We start from the raw sequence: 15,777 nt of genomic DNA on the forward strand, positions 1-15,777 counted from the left end.
GTTGGTTTGTGTCCCGTTAAACAATAAGCTCCCATGCTCTTCTGGCTAATCTGTCCGCACAATCATCTGCGCAATGAGAGAGAGATGTCAACATTGGATGACATTTCATCACAGTAGACAGTAGCACAGTTCTATAGACTGACCAAATTGATTTCTTATATATGTATTAATCATTCATCAAAGCACTTGATTCAAAGCATTTCCTGGTACTGTAGGCACACAGGGTGGGGTGAAGCGTAATTGAAGGTGAAAAATTGTATTTCATACTGGCAATACGCATAGCACACAAGATCAGAAGAATGTCTGTGATAGGTGCATAACAGCAGTAGCGCACGACACAGGCTGCTGATTAGAGCAGATATTACTTTCACACAAGTCCTCTGTTAGAGCAAGGCCAAATGGAATCTTTGTAGAAAACTATGAGTAAAAAAAATCATGAAAAAAACGCATTCTGCATCCTGGCGGGATGCAGAATTTGCAGAATGCAAGCCTGCGTTGCGTGCAAGGACCTGCCCTTGCCATAGAATTGCTTTTTGTTGGCGTGGTTGGCTAAAGCGCTCGTTAAGGGAAAGGGAAAACTGTGTTTGCTGATTGCAGTGATTATAAGTTAGGAAATTGACCAGGTCAGGAAATATGACAGGTCTAGAACTGGCAAAGTACTGACAACAAGCTGACTGACACTGTCCCTTGTAGAAAAATAAAATAATTTAAAAAAAAATTATATTTAGCCAGACACTGTGAAAAAGATTGAGATGCTTTTGGGTCAGGGAATGCACCATCCGTTTACAGGCACGTGTATAACAAGTAATCTCATTTTTCATTGAAAAACATTTTGATTCAAATCAGTCAACTTTCCAACAGAGACAAATAAATAACTTAATGAAGTACTTAAAGCTGTCTATTTCTGGGAGTGGTCTATTTCTATGTGAAGTGTAGGGAGGGTGTAACAGCCTCTTGCCCAAGCCTGTATGTTTGTAAAAATGGCTGGGAATATGTCCTTCCCTCAAGTCCACCCACTAGCATGAAGAAGATTGATTCTTGCTATCTTGTTTTTGCTAGAATGTTAATAGGTGAGTTGATAATGAGTTGACGTGGAGGAAGGAACTCAGAATAGATGACTGATTTACCATCGTAAATGTAATTATTTGAAAGAGCAAGGCAAGTTCCTTTTTAATCGATTAAGGTAGCATTTTTTCCGCATACAAAGTTCAGAGTGACTTGCCATAAACACACCATACCGCTAGTTATTGACAAAACAGTCAGAGCATTGTTGACCTTTGCCTCAGGTGCTCACAAACAGCACATTAAAAACAAAAACCCACTCCAACTCACTTCTCCCTACACTATGTTGTCACACTGGAATATGATTGTCCTTTAATTTGACATTTAGTGTGTTTGTGGGTGTGTGAGCTTGTGTGTGTGAGTTTTCGTGTGTGTGTTTGGATGCAAATGGACAAACAATCAAGCAATCACTATTCATCAATAAAGCGCAGTGGCGCAGTATGAAAGTGAAAGTGATTTACCATGACGCATCCTGACACACACACACACACACACACCACCCCTCGCCCCGCCCTGTATTCGCAAAGTTAATGTTATGCGATCATGCTTTTAAAAAGTGAAGAGCCACTCCATAAATCTGAGCCACTGTAGCTTGACCTGCCATCTCTGGTTCTCTCTCTCATTCTCTCTGTCTCACCCACACAAACGCACACAAACTCATTCTCTCCCTGGCTCAAATACTCACCCTTTCTCTGTTTCCAGCACTCGGTCTTCCTTTCCCTCTCTCCGTTCCTCCCTCTCTCCTCTCTCTTCTCTCCTTCCAACTCTCTCTTTCTCTCCCTTCGCCTGGGAAAACCTCAAGCAGACCGCTACCTTTGTTGCCACCTGTCGTGATGTCAACCATTCTAACACAGCCTTCCATAAAAGAGGACGCTCCCTATTTCTTAAGCTTTGTCTCTCAAGGACCTTTTTTCTAGAGAGGGCTCTCAAAGCCTGAACCAAAAAGTGACAGATTTGTGCAAGGTGGACTTTCTGTGTAGGAAGAAAAACAGCACATAGAGGGGAAGTGGAAGAGGTTTAGGCATTCCTGTGGATAAATACGAGGACGGATAAATACATGGAAGTTACCGGCATCCAGACACACCAAAACAAATCCACACAAGGGGGGGGGGGGGGGGGGGGGTCTGTGTACCTGATACCTGTATCTGTGCTTGCGTGAGTGCTCTCCCTTGGTCTCCTTTCCCATAGTGTGCACTCGCTGTGTGTTTGTGTACATGTGCTAAGAGAGCCGTAAACAGAGACACAGTGAGTATGTAAAATGGGGCCCTCAAACGAGCACATTTATGGAGTAAAGGTCCTGTGTTTATGTCTATTGCTGGAGTATATGTATGCACGCCTCCCCTCCACTGGCTGACTGAGTGAGTTTGTTTGCACGTCCCTCAACTGTTTATCGATTAAGCCCGGGGAGTTGCCAGGCTGTGCTTTGCCTCTCTGATTAACGCTGACGGAATATGCATCCTAATCGATGGTTTGAAAGCCTGTCAGGCAATACAGCCCCCCCCCCCCCCCCATCCTCCTCCTCAGAGCGCCCCCCCTTGGTGTGAAGCAACATCGACTTAAAATGCGAGGAAATCCAATTACAATGACGGTGTCATTGTGGGCGCCTGGTGTGGCCGGAGAAAGAACTTAATCCAACAATAATTACAAGACACTTACCAGCCATCATTGTGAAATGACGTGTCTAATTCTCCTAAAGCTGACCTGGGCATTTTGGAGGGTTAGTTTACACAAGATCTAGACAAGGATTTACGGATTTGGAGGGAAACAATTGAAACGTTATGGATAGCTCCAGTATGTTGATTGACTGTAAACTGAAGGCAGACAGACAATGTAATTCACACACACAAGTTTCCCACTTGTCAGAATTACCTCCGCCCTCCTCTGCCAACTCACTAGGTTCAATCTCATGTACACCGACAAACATGCATGACCACTGTCTCAAAGCAGCACCGCATATCTTATTTAATGTTTTCATTTAGTAGACGCTTTTATCCAAAGCGACGTACTAATTTAACAGTGTAATACATAACAATGTATTAATCCAATTTGGTTTAATGCATTGCATTCAATTCATTTTGTTCACAGCTAAATCAGAAAAGATCTGACAAGCATGTTGTAAATAGGTCACAAACACAACCCTTATAAAAATCACTTATTCAGGATTGGCTGACCACATTGTCATTCACGCTCTCCATTTTCAGTAATGAACAAACACAAGCTGTGAAGTGTAAGTGACACAGTCACACTTTGAGTCACACACGTACACACAGAGACGCACGGACTGAGTCAAGCACTCAATCATGCTCGTGACAAACACCATTTGAGACCACCGTCGCAGTGTCTCCTGTGGCCTGGCCTGGACGGGCGCGGTGATGTGCTGGAGAGAGCGCGAGGCACAGACGCAAATCACCTTCCCAGCGTTCGTATGTGTGCATTCCTGCTGCGGTGCGGCTACACACACACGTGCATATCACCCTGCCACCTTCACCGCACAACCCCCCCACCTCCTCCAGAAAACGCACGTCTACACAGACTCCCTCCCGATGCTCCCGACAGCCATCGTCATCACGGCGACCCCAGTGAAATAAATCCACGACCCCAGGGTCTATCTAAGCAGCTTTGTTAACACCATCAACACAACAGAGCAAATCCCAGCACCTGAAGGCAAGGGCCTTGTGGGATAATACTGGGGCACTACAGTTTTTCTCAATTGCTAACACACAAAAATGGTATGTGTAAGCCATCCCCACAAAACCATTTTGCCAAATCCCAGCAGAAAGACCATGTACCCCAGTCTTTAAACACAATTTACCCTTTTTGACACATTTCTCAGGTTCATTCACACTTCTTTGCAAAAGTCTAAACACACCTCTTACTTTAAGACACAATTATCACCATTATGTCATTCAGAAAACACTGCCATTTGTAAACCCAAAGTAAACCCAAAACAGCGCAATTCAAACACCCTTAACAACCAATTATCCATGTGTAAGCACTAACAAGCAAATATACTCAACAAGCAATCAGGGGTTTGGAATGAATACAAAGGTAAGCTCATCTGTACTTTGAAATCATGGATGCAAATATCAGAAGAAACGGAATAATTGTCCAAATGAGAGGAGGTGGACAAGGGAGAGGAAGAGGCAGAGGAAGAGGAAGAAGAACAACAATCTCAAATGAGATCCATGCCACACTATGACAGAAATCCCTATGACAGAACAACCTTCTCCAAGCCATGGAAGAAGTTTGTGGGGACATTGCTCTTGAGTCTTGTCATGGATGGCTCAGGCATTCAGGGGCATTTTCCCTGCTGTTTGGCTAGAGAAAACATTGCCTGTGATGTTGAGGAAAATCTCTGGCCTGACCCTGGTCAGAGATAGGATGCTGACCCACAATGAACAGTACTGTACTCAAGCTCTGTTACCCAGGTACAAATTATTTGTTTATTTCCTTGTTTTCTTAGCCTTTGTTCCCCAAATTACAATTTACAGCAATACATTTGTGTTGTTGACTAACAGTACTACTATTTGTATACTGTGACCACTACAGTAACAATAGCTCAAAATGCAATTGCTGTATAATGTAAATAGAAAATAAACAGCCTGTAAGAAGGACAATTGCAGTAATTGTGAGTTTTATGACATCATGTCAAACTCATGAGGTGGAACATATCTAAAATTCAGGGACACGTTATAGTCAATGGTTCTTGAAAAGCTTTTTATAATAGTGTTTTCAATTCCTCCCAGCAGTGTCTAAAAGGTATTCAGAAGGTTGAATTTATTTGAGGGCTTTGTGTGTATTTTGAATGCAAAGTTAGGTTTATACAACAGATAATATGGTTTTGTGTTTGATTTTGGGTCAAAAGCCAAGGGTTTGGCCAAAACAGTGTAAGTATGAAGATGTGTGTTTAGAGTTTGGAGAAAACACAGTACACATTCAAGAAATGTGTCTTAGCAATTGAGAAAAACTGTAACACACGCTCATTGCGAGGCGGAGCCTTTCTTCGTATGGATTCCTGGAGGGGGTTATTTATCTTTGTCTTCTATCTATTGAACCATATCAACTAATACCTAATCAACATGTAGGATTAGATGGTTTTGTAAACGTAGGCATCATTGGTGGGGTCGAAACAGTGCTGTCAAAAGGGTCCTGCGATTATAGTATACACATTCAGGAAAAGAAGGGTGTCAAGTGCTGCCATTGATTTAGCTATGGTGCTCATGATTAACGTGAGTTAGAGGACTATGAGTTACAGAAAATGATTGAAAAAAAATTGTGAGTGTTTCTGTACATTTGTTAGTGAGAAATAGAGGTGGAATAGCAGTGAAAGGGAAGAGGAAGGAGGGAATGCACAAGGGGAGAAAAGGAGAGAGTGAAAGAGTGATTTAGTGAGTGAGTGAGTGAGTAAGTGAGTGAGTGAGTTAGTGAAAGATACTTCCAGTGTACATCTTCAGCTTCAGCGACGAGTGGAATCTGATTCAGTGGAATCTAAGATCCTCTCATCCAGGTAAACGCAGCCACCAGTATGTGTGGTTGTTTGTGTGTCTCTGTGGAGATGTTTGAAATCACCTTGCCCAAGGGTAACAGCACGGCTGATCAATAGCCTGGAGATTGGAGCCAGAGAATGGTAAGGGGTCAGACTACTGTCTGTCTGCAGTGGCAGAGATACACCTTTCACAATAATGTGCTAGGAAGGAACAGTGCCCCCTGTTGAAATCCTGGTCAAAAATACTTTCATTTCTATGACGTTACTTGGATTAAAAAATTCCACCTTAACTGTCTTGATTCAGTGATTCGGGGACACGGAGTAACACACAAAGTCAACCTCCTCTCATGCCAAGTGTGCAGAATTCAACAAATGCTGCTTTTTTTGGCTTGTGCTGCTAGCTCTCGACCACAGTGCGGGGCAGTCATGTTATAAGGAAAGTTGCTCTGCAACGTGGTGAGAAGATGCTGAGTCCGCCCCCAACACATTACCCACCCCTACCAACCCCCCACTCCCATGTCTGTTTGACATTTATGCTCTCTCTGAGTCATAAAACTGCCAGCCTGTCCTTGCACACCTTGGAGCCGCTGATGCGTTTGATAGGCAACGCCTTCAGTCTGACATTATTTGGCTCATTTTTCATCTTTCCAGCTTCCATGCCGGGACCACACTGTGTATGTGTGAGTGTCGAGGTGTGTGTGTGTTTGTATGTGTGAGTGTCGAGGTGTGTGTGTGTTTGTATGTGTGAGTGTCGAGGTGTGTGTGTGTTTGTATGTGTGAGTGTCGAGGTGTGTGTGTCCATGTGCTTGGGTGGAAGGGCAGGGCAGACAACATGTGTGTTGTGTGTACATGTAGATGGGTGTGTATGTGTGAGTACATTTGGGCTTGTGATAGACTGTATGGTGTCGTCTTCCCATGACTCTATAGCCCTACACATCATAAGACTTTCTGTTAATTCTCTGAAGATATTTTCCTATTTTTTCCTGCTACATTTGATTGTGAGACAGAAAACAACCTATTTAGCTGTGCACACCCTAAATATTGTAAGGAAGGTTTGGAAAATAAACTTGGAGCCTTTTTGAATGGAGCTAAACAATACAGAATGTCTTATGCAATTATCTGTCGCAGGCAAGCCCTTATACCAGGTGGCAATTTCCACAGGGTCAGACTCACAAAGGGGGAGGTGGACTCCAATCCTTTTTGTGTATGTTTGACTGATAGGCTATAGCAGGCATAACACCATGCGATGAGGAGAGTGTATTGAAAGCAGGTAATCATGGTCATTGGTAGTTTATTCTGTGCCGTTTAGCTGTCTACTGAGACAAAAACGCAGCAGAAAACAGACGTCAGAGGAAATGATCAGTTTTACGCCTGCTTGTGCACTCCAATAGTGATGGACTGGTTTATCTGGTGAAGAGGAGTTGGCATGAGTGAATAGGGGGATGATTCAGGGTGATTGGGCCATATTTATAAATTGTTTCTTTCAATTCAACTTCAATCAGTATTTGGTATTTTTGTTGGGTTCCTCCATCCATTCTCTTCTGATCTCTCTTTCTGGCTCTGTCAGTTTATATGTCTCTTTTTCTCTCAATCTCTCTCTGGTGGTCCTCTAAAACATATCTTTTCATCCAATTTGTCTTTTTTCTCTCTTATCGCAGAATATATATTTCTGTGTGTGCATGTGTGTTATGTTGTTAAGCTGTATTGAGTGAGTTTCAATGTGTGCTGGGGAGGGCTGTTTGGTTTGTTTCATTTGGGGTCTTAACATACTTGATGCAATGGAATGGCACAGTGAGTTTTCATGTGTCCGTGAGGCGAAAGTCTCCACCATCTCACTGGACTCTCCCTCTTTCTCTCACCTCTGCTCTTCACCACTGTGTCGCAGCAGGAAGTGCTCGCTCCCCAGTTTATTTGTCATTTCAGCGCAGCAGGAAGAAAAATGCCGCATGAGCACCGGCACTTCAGTGATTAAGGTGATATTGACGACTAAATTAATTCCTGATTGGTTCTCTGCTGGAGGGTGGGTGTTGGTGGGAGGGGGTTACCCTGCCTCTCAAACTGAAGCAATTCCCTCACTAAAGATTGTTCAACGATTACTTTCCCTACCCCCACACTCTCCTCCATCAATTTTCTCCCTTCACTCTCTGGAATGGGGAGAAAATTTGCCTGAAAGCGTGTAATTGTTCTCAAACTTCTTAACCTTGAAAGTGGCTGGGTATAATTTTACCTTTATTTTACAGCGAGAGAGAGAAATTGATTAATTTCATAAGATCCCATCCTCTTCTCTCTCTTTCTCTCTCTCTCTCTCTCTCTACAGTGTACAGCCATGGCCAAAAGTAGTGACAAATCTATATTTTGTAAGGTTTGCTGCTTATTTTTGCACGTTTCTATGGTGTACTGGAAAACAAGTATTTCATAAGTTTTAAACCCTTTTAGTGGCAAAAACATTGAATATATGCAAAGAGCCCCTCCTTTTATAACTGTGTGCTTTTATAATCCACGATAGAGTGATTTCACCTGACTGGTACTCGAGTACTCGTTCACACTTTCCTATGTGCTGATATGAAAAGGTTTTTTTTTGGCCAATGAAGCTTTTATCTCAAATGCATCAGATCACTGCAGAATAATCCAGAAACGACGTGCATCAACACCACAACGACTGAAGCAGCTCATTTTGCGAAACTCAAATACCTTGGTCATGACTGTATCCGTCTCTACCGATCTCTATCTCGCTCTCCTCTCTTTCTTTCTCTCTCTCTCACTCTCTGTCACCGCCATGACATGTCAGCCGGCATCAGTCAAACCTCTGTCGGTGAACGAGATGCCAAATGCCAGCGTGTTCACTATCGTGTGGCACTCACCCCCTTCACACGCAGGACTGGGGCTGAGAGGCAGCATACAATCTCTGTAATAATGCCTTCAAGCACAATGTCAATGCTTTGCACCAAGGGATACAAATGAGAAAGGTGTCATTGGTGGTGGCTTGTCACTGAGTTGTGACGACTGCTTAAGCATACGGGGCTGGAACACAAACACAGTACAGGCACTGAGTGTTCGCAAACAGAGATGTGAAAAATACAGTTTGACATCCAGATCATCAGTTCAGTACGTGAAAGATTTTGGTAAACACATCTAAATGTATATTGATCTAATATACAAGGAACATTCTTAAATGATGAGAAAGGGTGAACATTATTAATCTATGAATTCATGCACTTATTTTGTTTACTGTTCTGTTTTTGATAGCTTCACACAGATACACCCCACTCCACCCCATCCCCATAAAGGTTGCCAAGTTTCACTATGAGTATTTTTGTACACTGTGCCAATATAACATCCAACTAAAAAACTAAGTTGACACTCCTTGCAACTTCAAGTTCAAATATTTATTTGTAAACCCTCTTCCCCTCAACTTTCTGCTTTCCTTTGTGTCTCTGACTGCAGGGAAATGCCTCAGTCCAAGACTCATCACATGCCAAGCCGGCAAAGTCAGCATGAATGTTGTATATGGAAGAGAGCATTGTATTGCGACTGCAGATTTATAGACTCCACACAGAGCCAAGACAGTCTTTCCCGACTCACCTTCATAAGCATGCAGAGGAGACTGAGAGGCGAGAACAGTCCATGGAAACCGGAATGTTCTGCTGGAATGTGTTTCAACTACTGCAGCAGCCCAGACGTCAGCTGATACATTTACTTATTTATGTTCTTTAATTTGCAGTAATAAACGCTCTTAATATTTTAAATAATGGGCCAAACCAAAGATTTTGTCCAAATAAAAGGTATTATATAGTTTGGTCAGGTCATTGATTAGCAGGTTATAAGTGTCTACAAGTCGTTACACCCAGGGTCCAAAAGGGCTGATGAGAAAGATTTAGAAATCCAGTCCTAAAATTAAAGAAATTAATCATCCACTGTTCTGAAATGCCTTGAAACTCAGAAGATGTATAGGCTTAGAGAGTTTTTGGGAGGGAATGGGAAAATTCTTAAGAGGCGGTGCCACTTGAAAAGCTTGCTCCTTAGATAAGAGGAAGAGAGAGGGGAATGAACACTACGTATACTAATAATGTTGTTTACCCCAAATCAAAGTAGAAAATTGTTTCTTCAATACCTTCTATGGTGTACAATGGCTGCTCAGTCACTATGCATCTCTACTACTACCAGTATACATTCACGATCAATACAACTGTATCCTGGAGTTCTTTCATTCCAACTCTAATATATTATCATCGTAATCGTATCTAGCCTAAGGTTTCAGCATCTGAAATCATGTGGAACGAGTTTCCTGGACCTGCCACACTGAAACACCATCGCACATTCCCTTTGAAGGGATATCTTTTTCTGGGGCAGTAAACATGCCTGTTGTGTCAAGGAGTTGTTGGAGCTACGCTCTGCTGTCAGCGCACCCCAGAAAAGAGTAGGTCATCAACAGAAATGTAAACAATACACAAATAGCATTGTAATCAAATCTGTAAGACACAAAGAACTTCAACTCGCTGAAAAATGCCCACCCCCTCTCCCATAAGAAATAAATTACACTGAAACTTAAGTGAGGAAAGTTCAAGTTGCATTATTCAAACGTTACTAGGTCATCATAATTTGGAATATAAAATGGAGTCATGAAAATGATAAGGATTGCGAACAATATTGCCTAATATGATTTCCAGCTCTGACTAATTTATCTCTACCCTTGGCTGCCACTCTGCCCAGGCGTTCTCAGCCTGTGAGTGGACACACTTCAACCCCTGAGTTACCAGGCTATGTCCCTGACTGACACGGTCCTGCCATCTCAAACGGACTGCCATATGACCAGTTATTTTGCGCCAAGAAAGTGACACAGTTCCCTGGGAAGCGTAGTCCTCGTTGTGCGTCGCTGAGGCTAAAAGGGGCCAGACGCCCCTCTCGCGAGTCTTAACCCTCTGACTTGTTGAACAAATCGCTTGTAGCAGCTGTTCTCAGATCTGCCTGCTGGGCAGAGTGACACAGAAATCAGAAGCACACAAAGAGACAGACATTCACACACAAATTCATTTCAGTCAGTCACAAAAAGCCATACTAAAGACTCAACCCAGAACAGTCATTCTACAGCCTATTTTTACATGGAAGGTGAGGACTACTTTGGAGTCACAATATCCCAGCCAAGTTATATACTCATTCATTATTCATACACAGGACCACAAGGAGACTTGAGCCCTGCAATTTCTGAAATGTTACAAATGTCCTTTATCCTGTCGGGGGGAGGAGGGCCCCCTGTCCCTTAAGGGAGGGGGCCGCACATGTGGGTGCCTGTGAAGCCAGAGCTTAATGTTTAAACAGTGTTTTTGAATGTGTGTGTGTGTGTGTGTGTGTGAGAGCAGGAGTTCCCCTGAAAGAGAGCAGGAGTGCTCCCTTTCATAAGAGGTGGGGTGTGTTGGGGGGCGTCTTGGCTTTACACTGCTGTATTGGCTGTGTCGGGAGCTATGTCACTACATTTGTAGTGTTAAGTCAGTTTAGTTCTGAGGAAGCAACTATAACTTCTATAAATTCAACCTGAAACTTTTGAGGGATGTTGAAATTAACTGCTTTAAAAATACATTTTTAATAGAAATGGTGACAATTCCACAAAAGCGTTGATGGTTAAGGAAGGTAAGTTACCTGACCTATCGAACAAAGGTCTAGTTGAGTAATGATAACTGATTAATTTGTCTGTTCAAACCCTATTTATGCAGGTGTTACTGTAGTGACAACACTATTTATAGAGTCATTGTATATTGGCTGCTGGCAATTTTCTTTAGGCAGCAATATTTCTTTTGAGATTAATTTAAACTTTGGTTTTTACGCCTACAACAGTAGAGTTGTAGTGCCAAGCTCCAGGTTATCAAATTTATTTTAGTTTCAACAGAAATTGAACCTACAATTTTATGAGCACAGACGAAGGCTGGTAGAAAAAAGTAATTATCACAATCTTCTCTGAGGCGCAAAGAGGTTGGTGTCTACTTTCCACCCATGACCTCTGCTAATTGTGCATAAGCTATTGCAGACTTGCTCACAGAGCTAAAGCACTTACACTTCTGTCCACAGAGGTATGGATACCACAGCAGGCTCTTTTAAATGTATTTTGTATAAAAAGGTGTTTGAAAAGGTTCTGACAAAGTACCCAAAGTACTGTGCTTTTAAAGAGATGTTTTTCTCAAAAAGAACCTCTCAACAGGATGAAATCAATGGCTAGAATCATCCAAAGCCAAATTTTGAATTTAATATCCCTCTTTACACTGTAGTGACATGTTGAGACAGCAATCTTATGGGAACATTCGGGCAAACATATTTGATTTACAAGATCAGTGTCAGTTGCAAGGTTTTGTTATTTTATAAAACAATTGGATCCATGCTATACTAAACAAATAAATGGAACTTGGGTATTGGAAGACAATGGGTATTACCGTGTTGAGACTTAGTGGTAGTTGTGCAAAAACTTGCATTTGGAGAGGGAAAACTGCCGCCCTCAAGACTTTCGTCAGTAGATTTACAGTAAATGTTTTTGGCAGTCAGCAAGTAGCCCCTGACATGTTTTTGCCTGTTTTCTAGAAGTGAAAAATAGTCTTGTCAGTTTTTTTAGCTTCCTAACACAGATAGTTGAAATGATGAGAAGTGGCAAGTGTTCACGTCAAGTCGAAACCCATTCAGCCTTTCACGAAAGCAGATCCAGGCCAATTTTTAAGAGTTACTTGTCATTTTATTCAATTGCCTTTTTATTTACTGAAATTCTCGGGTGCAAACTCAATGCGACGCCATTGTCTGCCTGTTTTTTCAAAATTATCAATCTGTTTGGATTGCTTTTGTCATCCCTCTCTTTACAACGCAAAACCACAAATTATTGGAAACTAGAAAGAAGAGGAAAAAGGGATGTGTTCGACAAGGCTGTTTTCAAGGCTAAAGCCCATGTCTTGAATGAGACACAGTCTGCTTTGAGACATCCCACTGAGAGCGTATTTACATTGTGGAACTATAGGTTGTGGTTCAATGGAGTTGAAGTGGGGTTTCTATTTAGTTCCTTCACCATTGCTGTAGATACCTTAACTAAACATCTCCACAGGATGCATTCTAATCCTGCCAATTTTCCAAGTGATTTCTTATGTCTGACACTGGTGAGGGTTGAATGTATCCTGTCCAACCACAGGCGTTCTTCACAATTATCATGAGTCACATGATTCAGCCCATGTGAGCCCTTAAATGAATACGGCTGACTGTGTGGCTCTGCTTGTCTAGCAGAACCAAATGTGTTGGTGAAGGGCACAAAGAAAACAGCAAACTGCACAATAGAGTACCTCAACAGATCGCTACCATGCTGTATTGCACATGCTTGGTTAGTCAAGGAGGGGGACCACTCCCAGGGACATTCTTACAGAGAAAATGGTGTGCCTTTATGTGTCGGGAACCGAACAAATTTACTTTGACCTCACCAAACTCTGATTGTCACACTTGTACGAAGGCCGTGGCAGCGAGGGGTCACAATAGGTTAATTACAAAACAGAATGACACTGCTTGTCACCAAGCTCTTTGTTGAGGTTCAGATGCAAAACAACGGTACGTGCTGTGCTCAGAGGTAATCACGGTGATCTCTGTGGAATGGTGTCCAACACCGACACATTCCATATTTAGTTGCAGTCTACAGTATAGATTCTTATGACAGTAAACCATAAAAGTGCTTGCCAGTACCCATCTTGCCTTTTTTTTCTTAGATGCATTACTTTTACTTTCACATTTATTTATTTAGCAGACGCTTTTATCCAAATTAACATTCAGAGAATATAGAATGCTCAGCAAATAATCAAGGATCAGAGATACAGCTCTCACGGTATTTCAGTCAGGGAACAGTCTGTATTTACCAGGCACAGTGCAGCCCCATCTCAGCAATCATGTATAATAATACCATCTCTACTACAATAATACATTGTCCACTGCTGCATGCTGTATATAAACGTAGTTAAGTGGACACTTTAATGTCAACTGGTTACAATAGGTAAGCGGTATGTATAAGGCAAAAATACGTTAAACTACGGGTTTCATAAACATGGACACTGCAAATATGTGTGTATATTGGTCTTTCTAGAGAATTATGTAAGCTTTTGTAAGCTTGGCACTACACATTGCTTTTTGTTAAACACTGTGTAAATCTTGCATTTTGCTAAAAAGTGTATAAACTTTCCTAATGGTGACGCTATGAAAAAGCTAATGTTGATGTGTGGACATTCCAGTTTTACACCACTGCCGCTGTCCAGTTATTAGAGAGAAATTAAGAAAAAAAAAGTTCATGAGCACAAACAAATAGTATCTCTCTTTTCATCCAATGACACCTCATATTGCTGAGAACCATTTCCTTTACTGTCATCTGGTAGCTAGCTCTACTAAATCGGCTCAGAGCATGTGCCCCCACCTCACTCCGACACTCCCCTATTCCTCAATCTCTGTCCATCCTTTCATTTTTCTGGCATACCATAAGATTTCTCTGCCCCATCCTCTCTCTCATCCCTCAATCCTCACATCCTGCCTCCCTTCTTTACATCCTCCCTGTCCCCATTTTATCTTCTTCCTTCCTTTTAATTCCCCTCTTGCACTCTACTTTCATGCCCACCCTCCCACCATTTCTTCAATGCTCTGTTACTCCCTCTCCCATCCTTTCCTATTTTTCTCCCACCCACCCCCTTTTCTGTCCTTACTGCCAAGCATCATGCATGGCAGACACAGTCTTGGACTGTTCAAACGATTGCCTTGAGTTTTTTTTTGTCAGCAGAGAATTAATCTACCACTTCCTTTCAGTTCAACAGGACAGGTCCTCTGCTATTTGTCACAGTTCCCTTATCTATGCCAATTCAGTGTTCCTGGGGACCTTACCACATCACTGATTATCCTGGAGGGTGGAAGCCAACCATTACCCCTCCACACACACACACACACACCCCAACTACCACATTTCATACACACACAAACCAACAGACATCCACTCCAAAAAACTTTTTCCGATAGATTGTGATTTCACATCACGCGTTTCTTCCAATCTCCCCATCTAAATGTGTTTTTCTTCTCTTTTTTTTTTGCAAGTGAACATCGTTAGCGTCCAGCTGACTCGACAAGGTCAAAGAGATATACCTGGGTAGTTTGTCTGAGACGGTTCGCTGCTAGGAGAAGGCTCTTTATCTGATACTAGTAAATAAAACCACCGGCTCTCATGGCACATTTGGCGACACCCCTCACCCCCTTCTGTCTCCATTACAACCTTCCTTGCCAGACAAAGTGCATGCTCGATGGCCAACCTTGACGGACACAAGGATAAGAATATTCAGTACTTGTAACTAGTGTCAACACATTTCATGCTGCAAGAAACAAAGTGTAATCATTATTTGTGAACACAATTCAGCCAAGCTGAAGATTACCCTCTTCATCCGAGTTAGTATGATCGAGCAAGTGCTTGGTTGATATGTTAACCTGTGTTGCAGCACCTGGATTTGCTCTTACGTGTTTGTATAGTGAGAAATAAAGTCTATTAAACTATAAACTATTATTTTCCCAGTCATTTATAGGCAGGACACATACATTATGGGGTTTACACATCAAAATATCAATGTAGGGCACTGCACTCATTCCGACTAAATCTATTGAAAAGGATGACTATAATTCAGATAGGAGAGATGGTTTTTGCTTTGCTGCCAGTCACCCAGCACTGTCAATGTAACTGCTCAACATGCATGGCCATAACAACCCTGCGCAGCCCCAGCTGTTTAAACAGACCTGCACTCCCTCTTCCCCTTCTCTCAATAATTCATGCCCTCTGACTAGGGGCATGGGTAACACAGAGGCTGACATTTAAGGTGACCACCTGCAGGGGTGCCACACTATAAAAGAGGAGCAAAGTAGGAGGTAAAGAGAGAGAGAAAGACGTGGAGATGATTTTGGAAGTGCATTCAGAACCATGGACAGCTCAGCTCACAGCAAAGCTAGTGTTGGCAAAGTACCAACTCTTAGAACTACAGAGAGCTTCATTCTTTTCATGACTATTTTCAGGTGTTGCATTTGACATGTATGTTGTTGTTTGTGTGTGAATGTGTGCACATCTGCGTTGTTCCCCCAGCACGGTAACCAATCACTTTACCTATTTCGACATTTCCACCTCATCTAAACTGACTCTTAACCCTTGTGCTGCCTTCGGGTCACATGACCCAAAGGTTCATAACGAACCATCGTTGTATTTATCC

The 15,777-nt window shown here is 42.3% G+C and overlaps 1 protein-coding gene across 1 annotated transcript in view; it reads right to left on the minus strand.

Moving 5' to 3' along the window:
• Positions 1-15,777, minus strand: part of alk (ALK receptor tyrosine kinase) — a 222,980-nt gene that overhangs the window by 155,287 nt on the left and 51,916 nt on the right. The window lies entirely within an intron of this gene.

Source organism: Osmerus eperlanus, chromosome 9, assembly GCF_963692335.1.
Source record: "Osmerus eperlanus chromosome 9, fOsmEpe2.1, whole genome shotgun sequence".
NCBI lineage: Eukaryota > Metazoa > Chordata > Actinopteri > Osmeriformes > Osmeridae > Osmerus > Osmerus eperlanus.